At 41.7% G+C, this 9,840-nt stretch overlaps 1 pseudogene; it reads right to left on the reverse strand.

The window, feature by feature from the left end:
- Positions 1-7,036: 7,036 nt before the first annotated feature.
- LOC147701776 (cytochrome c oxidase subunit 6C-2 pseudogene) lies at positions 7,037-7,386 on the reverse strand (annotated as a pseudogene).
- Positions 7,387-9,840: the final 2,454 nt, after the last annotated feature.

Genomic DNA, 9,840 nt, shown 5'->3' on the forward strand with positions numbered 1-9,840 from the left:
ATGCATATGCAAAGCATGCAATTTTAACCTTGCGGCAGGCGCTGCTTCAAGCAGCTCCCCCCGCAAGGTTACAGATATGGGATGTGACTGCCAGGGTGGCGGTCACATCCTAATTTGCACGGAGGGACCGCCGCTGCCCCTGCGGACGGTCCCTCCACCTCAGGGGTGGCGGACGGATGCAGGTCCGTCCTCTATCCTAATGAGGCCCTTAGATTGCAAAGTACAATGAGAACACTGCATGTACTGCAATTTAGAATACACAATTTAAGGAAAAAGTCTATCAAGTAGATTAGAGAAACTTTTTCCTAGCCCTGTATATCTGTCACAAGCTAATTTCTTAAGAGCCAGATCCTCAAGTTACAATAATACACATTACTGTCATGTACTGGAAAAATCAAAAATTGCTCATAACCCAACCATAGTTGTACTGAAGAAATCAAACATTGCTCATATCTGAACCGTAGTATTTGCTCTAGTTGCAGAAAATGTCTTCATCTAAATATCACAAGGTTTTTCCTTAAAGTTACATATCAAAAATGTAATCTAGGTGACACCTGTATGAAATTAACCGTGAAGTTATATGCTTATCCAAATGACAAAGTTAGAACTGGCAATGCTACATCTTCAGCCTTCACTCATGTACTTGCTACGTAACAAGGCTGCCTCTCATCACCACCTCTCTTCATATTGGTGATTGACTCCCTCCTCTTTGCCATGAGGTAGAAACACAGAAATTTCCAGAATTTTATTTGATAATTGAACGATTAAAGCAGCTATATATGCTGACGACAAGTCAGGCCTGATAAATATGATTAACCAGTACTCAAATGTTTCTGGTATCTAAGGGAACAAACATAAATCAAAGTCAGACTACTAAATAAGTTAGACTTCGTAAATACAATGAAGAAAAACTCTATATACGATCTTTGAGCTCCTTGAAGATTTGTCCCTAAATACTTTTTCTGATGGGTTAAGGTAGAGACTGGGTGCAGACTATACAAATGATGATCACTCCAATAGTTAACCATCTGATATATCTCAAGAATTATCTCAGAAGCTAGAGAAACAAATAAATAATTTCCTTTTAGAAAAGCAAAAACAAAACAAAATATTATTACATGCTAAGAAATTTCAACTCCAATATAACATGGGCAGAGTCAATTAAACAGAGTAAGCAGATTTTGAATAACCCCAAACAGATTTTACTTACATACACGGAACATTTTGGTTCAAGACAACTCTTATCAAACACTGTGGCTGGAAATTAAGCAATTGCGTGAAGTGAATCTCCTCCTATCATCTCTCCTTAAAATCCCCACGATCTCATTAATACGCTCTAAACAAATTCTGGAGAACACCAAACATACCCTTTTGTAAACAAAATATCAGAATACATTATTCAAATTGTGTGTCTTGGTGGCCAAATGAGAAATTAAAAATAGAGGGTGGTACCTTACTTTGGGAAAACAAGGTACCAAACGGAATCTACTGGATTGAGTCTCCAAAACATGTTTGCCATTACCAACTTCATATTTTATCATTTTTTTAAACTAAAAGCTTCAATTTCTGAGCAACTAAAGATGGATTTAGATCTATCTCTGCTCACCTTAATCTCTAAACTAGGCTTCTCCAACGTGTAGCTCGTGAGCTACCAGTAGCTCTCCACCTTCCTTTAAGTAGCTCTCCTGTGTGCAGCCCAACCTACTAAATTAGAAGCTTTTACTTAGTCAAATGAAAATTATGTGTATAAGTAATAGTAAAGTGAGTACTTAGGATGAAAATGTGTGCATTTTACTAATTCAAAAGCTGAAGGTTGGAGAAAAATGGTTTAATTTCCAAAATATATGTAAAGCTGCTTTTTGAGTGATAAAGCGTGCAGTGTTCAACACTTATTATTGATATTTACTACTCATTGCCAGGGTCCTGCAGCTATGACTTTTATGCAATGGCCATGAAGAGGTTTTCCCCATTAACACATTTTCTTTACAGTAATGTTGGCAACAGTGCCCAAAACACTGAGAGGATTACTGCTGGTAATCTTACAAACGGTGGCAGCTAACTTAACCTCTTCTGTTGTGTGACATTAGCACTAAACTAATTCTAATAATGTCAGTAGCTTGGGATGATTTTCATTGAACATAAGTAGCTCTTATTAAAGAAAAGGCTGGAGACCCCTGATCTAAACTAACCCTGGGCGAAGAACTACGCTCCGTTCGCGGAGTTTGCGGAGTTTCGGCAACTCCGCGCTTCGCGGAGAACGCGAAGTTGTCGAATACTCCGCAAACTGCTGCGTAGCGTAGTTCTCGCGCGCTCAATAGCATGTTCGCGTGCGCGAGGATGCTTGTTGGTAAGATCGAGTTGCCAAACACGCAGAAACTGCAATCTGGCACAGAATAACTCACGAACACGTTAGTAGTGACCGGAAATAAGGGGACGCGAGCGGGCGGGACAAACCTCATGGGTAACTTTGCGCGCTACACATCCCGAGCATGCAGGCAATCAATCAATCAATCAATCAGGATATTTGTATAGCGCGCTACTCACCCAGAGGGTCTCAAGGTGCTTGGGGGAGGGGGGTCCGCTACTGCTCGAACAGCCATGTCTTGAGTTGCTTCCTGAAGCAGAGGTGGTCCTGAGTCAGGCGGAGGTGGATGGGGAGGGAGTTCCAAGTCTTGGCTGCCAGGTAGGAGAAGGATCTTCCTGCCATGGTGGATCTTCGGATGCATGGCACGGCGGCGAGGGCGTGGCTGGTCGATCGTAGCTGGCAGGTGGGAGTGTAGAAGGTCAGGCGGTTGTTGAGGTACCTGGGGCCCAGGTCGTGGAGGGCCTTGTGTGAGTGGGTGAGGAGTTGGAACGTGATTCTCTTGCTGACGGGGAGCCAGTGAAGGTCTCTCAGGTGTCCGGAGATGTGGCTGTGTCGGGGGGATGTCCAAGATGAGTCGTGCGGAGGCGTTCTGGATGTGTCAGAGTCTTTTCTGGAGTTTGGCTGTGGTTCCGGTATAGAGGGTGTTTCCGTAGTCCAGTCGGCTGGTGACGAGTGCCTGTGTGACCGTCTTCCTGGTTTCGGTGGCGAGCCATCGGAAGATCTTTCGGAGCATGCGTAGGATGTTGAAGCATGATGATGAGACGGCGTTGACTTGTCTGGTCATCGAGAGGGAGGAGTCCAGGATGAAGCCCAGGTTGCGTGCGTGGTCCGTTGGTTTGGGTGCGCTGCCCAGGGCAGGGGGCCACCAGGAGTCGTCCCAGGCGGAGGGTGATGATCCAAGGATGAGGACTTCCGTCTTGTCTGAGTTCAGTTTCAGGCGGCTGTTCCTCATCCACTCGACTACGTCTTTCATCCCTTCGTGTAGGTTGGTTCTGGCAGTTCCTGGGTCGTTGGTGAGGGAGAGAATCAGCTGGGTGTCGTCGGCGTAGGAGATGATGTTGAGGTTGTGTTGGCGTACGATGGCTGCGAGGGGGCTCATGTAGACGTTGAAGAGGGTGGGGCTGAGTGATGATCCTTGTGGTACGCCGCATATGACTTCGGTGGCCTTGGATCTGTACGGGGGGAGGCGGACTCTCTGGGTTCTTCCGGTGAGGAACGAGATGATCCACTCCAGTGCCTTCTCTTGGATTCCGATGTTGCTGAGGCGCTGCACTAGGGTGCGGTGGCAGACCGTATCGAATGCTGCGGAGAGGTCCAGGAGGATGAGGGCCGCTGTTTCCCAGTTGTCGAGCAGGGCTCGGATGTCGTCAGTGGCTGCAATGAGGGTGGTCTCGGTGCTGTGGTTGGCGCGGAAGCCGGACTGCGAGTGGTCGAGGCTGGTTGGGCGAGCACAATTGGTGATCCACTGTGTGAGGTTGTTGGCTGCTTGGTTGGGGTCCGTTGAGCTGGCGGGAGGGTTCTGGCTCAGTGAAGTGGTGAGCTGGTCGGTGGTGATCTTGTTCCAGTTCCTGCGGGGAACCTGTTGCGGGTGGTGGTGAGTCGTGGTCTTTCTGAAGCTGAAGTGGACGCAGCTGTGGTCTGTCCAGTGTAGTCCGGTGGAGTAGCTAAAGGAGATGTACTTGCTGGAGGAGAAGACTGGGTCAAGCGTGTGTCCGGCGTAGTGGGTGGGGGTGTTCACCAGTTGCATGAGTCCGAGGTTGGCGAGGTTGTCCAGCAGGGTGGTGGTGGTGTTGTCGTTGTTGTTCTCCAGGTGGAAGTTGAGGTCCCCTGGTAGGATGTAGTCAGCAGAGGCGAGGGCGTGCGGGCTGATGAAGTCTGCGATGTCTTTGCTGAATTGTGTGCGATGTCCTGGGGGTCTGTAGATGAGGGTATCTCTGAGTGTGGTCTTGGGGTCGGTGTGTATCTGGAAGTGAAGATGTTAAGCGGCTGTGAGGGTGTCGTCTGAGTTGGTCGTGATGCGGATGGTGTTCTTGTGGACGATGGCGATGCCTCCTCCTGTCTCGTTGACGCGGTCTCTCCGGGTGATCTTGTATCTGTCCGGGATGGCGACGGCGATGTCGGGCGCTGAGGAGGCGTTCATCCATGTTTCCGTGAGGAAGGCGACGTCTGGAGATGTGGTGTCGAGCAGGTTCCAGAGTTCCACAGCGCTCCCGAAGACGAAAAATGGCTCGCGAACGGGTCAAGCAAGCTACTACGCATGCTCGCGGAGCTATGCGTAGTTCGCGGAGTGCAAGTGCATCTTCGCGTAGCTCGCGGAGTGCGGCTACGCGAACTACGCCCAGGCTTAATCTAAACTATACAAGCAAGGTCACATTGCCTCTAAAGTGTACAACATATTACTCCCACCAAATTATTTTTGAAAATTCAGGAATAATGGATGACTGCTTACACAAAGGGAAATCCTCACACATTAACTGGTAAAGTGTCTGGATAATATCTTTCAAAAATAAAAGTAACCCTGTTGTAGCCCAACCTAAAATCATGGTGCTTCTTGGAGCACTCCGGGGTCACAATGTTCTCTTTAGATTAAAGATACAAGAGTATGTCACATGCTGCAATTGCAATGATAAATATGGTGACATGACTCATATGTTCTTTAACTGATTCCTGCTGGTAGAGTTCTGGAAACAAAATCTATGAATATATTAAGAATATTTTCAACGTACACCTATCTCAAACTCTTACCACTGTAGTACTAGGTCTCTCGCCTAAAGTGACTCAGTCCAACCTAAACCTCTCAGAACTTCATGTGCTTGATGTGAAGATCACATTGGGCTTAAAGATGATCTGTGCAATTGGAAATCCACAAAGAACATATTAATTCATGCATAGTGGGAATGGCTGCTTATATCAGAAGTGCTGAGAACATTTCACTTCAACAGCCCCTTTGGCTAAAAGCAAAACGTTCCATTACCTAAAATAAAACCCCATAAATCTAAAATTATGGTATCATGATTGCCTTACTCAGTCAGTCCATTTACGTCTCATGATAGCTCTTCTTTTTAGATCTGCAATAGAGAAATGTTTTGAATTCTCAGTGAATTCTAAGTAAATAATTGTAAAATATAAATATAAATATAGCTATAACTATATATAAATTCACTGAAAAAAACATAGGTTTCAGACATGTTATAGTTAGGAATTAGCATTTAAAAAACCTTAGAAATTCACTGGACATTTCACTCTTACAAAACCATTGAAATTCCTCTGTTATAGTTAGTTCTGCTAACTATAACTTGTGTGCCCACAATCCACTGCTGATGATGACACATATTATGTCATTCATGACATGGTCAGTGACATCACTAATGACATCACTGATGACATCTCAAATAACATCACTGATGACATCACTGTTGACATCATCCAGTGAAAGTGGTTTGGTTCGTTATTTAAATATGTATTATATACATAGCAATCTGCATTGAAAAATGAGTTCACACCCTCGGCTCCCCTTCAGAAATTGACTAAGGATGAGGGGAGTGGCCAACGCAAGAGAAGATGGCCGTACTCTAACGCAGCTCTGGCGTTAATCCCTGTAGTCCCCTAATATCCGTACACTTTAATGTAACAATTGAGGGGGTAATACCGGATACCTGGGCGGAGAGTATGATAGTCCCCATTTTCAAAAAAGGGAATAAGGGCAGAGCTAGTTGCTATCGCCCACTATCTTTGCTCGACTCAAAACCTAAAGTTATGGGTAGAATGTTGTTGGCCAGGCTGGAGCAATGGGTAGTAGAAAATAATATTTTATCTGTAGCTCAGTATGGCTTTAGACGAGGAGTTGAAACAATTGAACAATGTTTGAATTTAGAACTAATAATAGGGAAATATACTTTTGCAAGGGAGGGCTGCCTTCACCTCTGCTTTGTTGATTTGTCTAGTGCTTTTGACTTGGTAAATCATTCAAAGCTATTGGAGATGTTGAGAGGAATGGGCGCCCCGAGAACAGTATTAGTTTCTTATCTCAAATCTACGCCCGTCTGTCTGCAAAGATACTTTATGGGAAACATGGGGAATGTACGATGAATTTTAATATTACACGTGGGATAAGACAGGGATGTACTCTTGCACCTCTTTTGTTTTCACTGTATATAAATGGTGTCGATGTTTTATTACAGAATTTAGGGGTAGATGTGCCAAAGGTCGGCAATCGACCTACGTGCCTTTTATTGTATGCCAATGATGCTATCCTAATCTCGAGGACAGCAAATGGCCTACAAACCTTGATGGATAATTTTACAAGTTTTATTACAGAAAAATCCTTAAAAATTCATTTGACCAAGACTTTGGTTATGTCCTGTGGTAAAAGGAGTATTAAAACAAAAACACATTATATTAACGGGAAATTAATATAGAACAGCCGCATTCTCATATCTAGGGATTCTTTTTAACAGTAAGGGTACTTGGAATAAACAGATAACTCTATGCAACTAGAAATTTGTGAAAGTAGTCGAGGCTATTTTCAGATTCTCCCAAAGAATTGGTAAAAAGCCTGTATGGGAGATTCTAAAGTTATGTGGAGCGAAGTGCATTACAGGGACTTGTTATGGGGGAGCCCTATGGGGCTAGACAGATACCACCCATTAATTAAGAATATATTTAGCTTGACATATATTATGGTTAGCACAGAAATAGTTTACAATTCAGTTTCCAGTCGTCTTCAGACAAGCAACCTGTTAATCTATTCTCTCTTTTTTCGCGCACTTTGAAACACGCCAGCTTCCCTCATGAGCTCGAATACTTTCATTGCATCAAAATTCTTGTAGTAGTCCGCATATGCTTTTTTCCTGGGCTCTGCAACCCCAAACTTGTACAGCGCAACTACACCAAGAGAAACAGCAAATGCGCCAATGATGTGGATTCGGAGACGTTTGGCCAGAAGGACCCTCATCTGAGGTTTGGCTAGAAGGTCTGCAGACATCATGAGGTATTTTAGATTCACTTCAAGGATCCGTGCCCTTCCTCAATGATACCACCCAGATACAAACCCTTGAAAATAATTTTTTAGGACGCTTACTAGCCGTACCTGCCTTAACCCCTTCTATTATCTTGCATAGAGAAACCGGCTCTACTCACATACATGATTTAATTAGTATGGCCGCTTTAAACTTGTGGCACCGCGTCTGGAATAGGAAACAAACTCATTTTACGAGGGACATTATTTTAGACTGTCTGTCCCAAGACCATTGTAAGAAAATACCTTGGTTAAATTATATCAGTGGTCTTTTAGACAAATGCAATTTCGCCCTGAACTGGACTCAACCGGTGGATATACAAAAAATTATCAAGGTTGAATTAAAAAAGAGCCTCTTGAATGCTAGGATTGCTTCAAGAGAAGAGGTCGCGAGTACCAAGATGACTGTAGTATCATATCTTGAAGGACCAATTGTTAAGGGCTTACAGCCATACCTCATTTTTATAACTACCGTTCAGTATAGATTTCTACTAACCAGACTGCGGATGAACACATTACATTTTCTGTTTGCCTTTCCTAGGAGGGGCAAGTGGTGTGCTAACCTTCCAAATTATCCATGTGATAGCAGGTCCAAACAAAGTTCCCTTCATTTTTTACTTTTTTGTAATTTTCATGAGGAAATTAGAAAAAATATCCTTCATCCTGTTTTTAAAACTGATTGCCTGTACTCTTATAAAGCTGGTTTTAACTATTTAAGAAATTTGGACACAGTAACAGTCTGTAATGCAGTACCTGGTTATATAATGTCGGCAATTAAACTAAGGAATGAACTCGTTTACTTATAAAATTTGAATTATGAAAATTAAAAAGTGTATTTTCCTTATATGTATAATTGCATAATGACTTTGTGTATTTAATTATGTTAAGATGCTTTTTCTGTTTCGTTTTCTCTTTTTGTTTACACATGGATTTTATTGTATTTTATAGTATGCTTTTATGGACATTTTACATGATCCGAATAAAGCTTGATTTGACTTGATTTGAGTGGATATATAAATATAAATATCAGGATGGAGGATTTAGTAGCAGTGTGATTGACTGTTTACTTGACTAATTTATAGTGGCTCACTAAATATATTGGATAGTGACTAAACTGTGTGAATATCTGTATCACTTTGTCAGTTGTTATGTAAACTGCTGCATCAGTTGGTTACTAGCTATGTGAAAGTCTATATTAGTTATTGATTAGTTAACCGAGTATTTGTATAGGAGAGTGAATATGTGTGTGGTTAGGTGGGGTGAGTGTGACTGCCCAAAGATGTGTGAATAGTTGATTCAGTAGGTATATGAGGTTAAGACTACATGTTAAAACAGTTGTTTTGGTGAGTGAATATCTTTATGGGTGTGGTGATGAGCATATATATATCTCTCAATGGTACATGTCCAACAAACTAGAAAAATAAAAGGCAGTGTATATGACAGTTCTTGTATATAAATAAATATACATACGACTCAGTGATTATATGAGTGACTGTATGGATAACTGTATACTTGTAATAGTGATTTTATAACACACTAAGTATGAGTTACTATCTATATGAATAAATTAAGTGGTGTTTGTATGAGTGTGTAGCTGAGTAAATGTAAGTATGATCCATTGTTTGCATAAGTGAGTAGGATGACTGCATAAGTGAATAGGATGTGTGCTGGTGTGTAACGTCGATATAGGTGTATTAGTATATTTGATAGTGTTCTATTGATCATTGACAGCATGTATGAGTGAATCTATAGGTAAGTGGTTAGATGTGTGTGTAGATCTAGGAATCACTGAGTGGGTTTTTAGAAACTTGTATTTGTGTCTCAATGGATTCAAATATGGTACTCCTTATTTTACAGTGAGTAATGCAAGGTTATACTAGTGTATGATGAGGTGTATCTGGTTGTCACGTGGATGATGTCATTAGTGATGTCATCAGTGATATCACTGACCATGTCATGAATTATGTAATATGTGACATCATCAGCAGTGGATTGTGGGCGCGTGAGTTATAGTTAGCAGAACTAACTATAACGGAGGAATTTCAATGTTTTTGTACGAGTGAAATGTCCTGCTAACTATAACACCCCTAAAATCTATGGTTTTTTCAGTGAATTTCTAAGGTTTTTTAAATGCTAATTCCTAACCATAACATGTCTGAAACCTATCTTTTTTTCAGTGAATTTCAAAGGTTTTGTAAATGACAATTTTTTAAATGTATTAATTTTTAAAAAAAAATGTTTATACTGATTTACTACACTTTTTTAAACTATTTATTTTTAGATATTTTATTTTTTAAATTACATTATAATGACATTATACATTACCTTACAAAATATACTTTCTCAGAATGAATTACTTTAGTTTAAATACTTTGCAAATAGGCAATAGACTTTTAACTACAGTAGTTACAGTTGTTGCAAGTTGCAATGGGAAACATAATTTCAAACACAATGCAAC

Source organism: Lissotriton vulgaris, chromosome 7 (genome assembly GCF_964263255.1).
Source record: "Lissotriton vulgaris chromosome 7, aLisVul1.2, whole genome shotgun sequence".
NCBI classification, from domain to species: Eukaryota; Metazoa; Chordata; class Amphibia; order Caudata; family Salamandridae; genus Lissotriton; species Lissotriton vulgaris.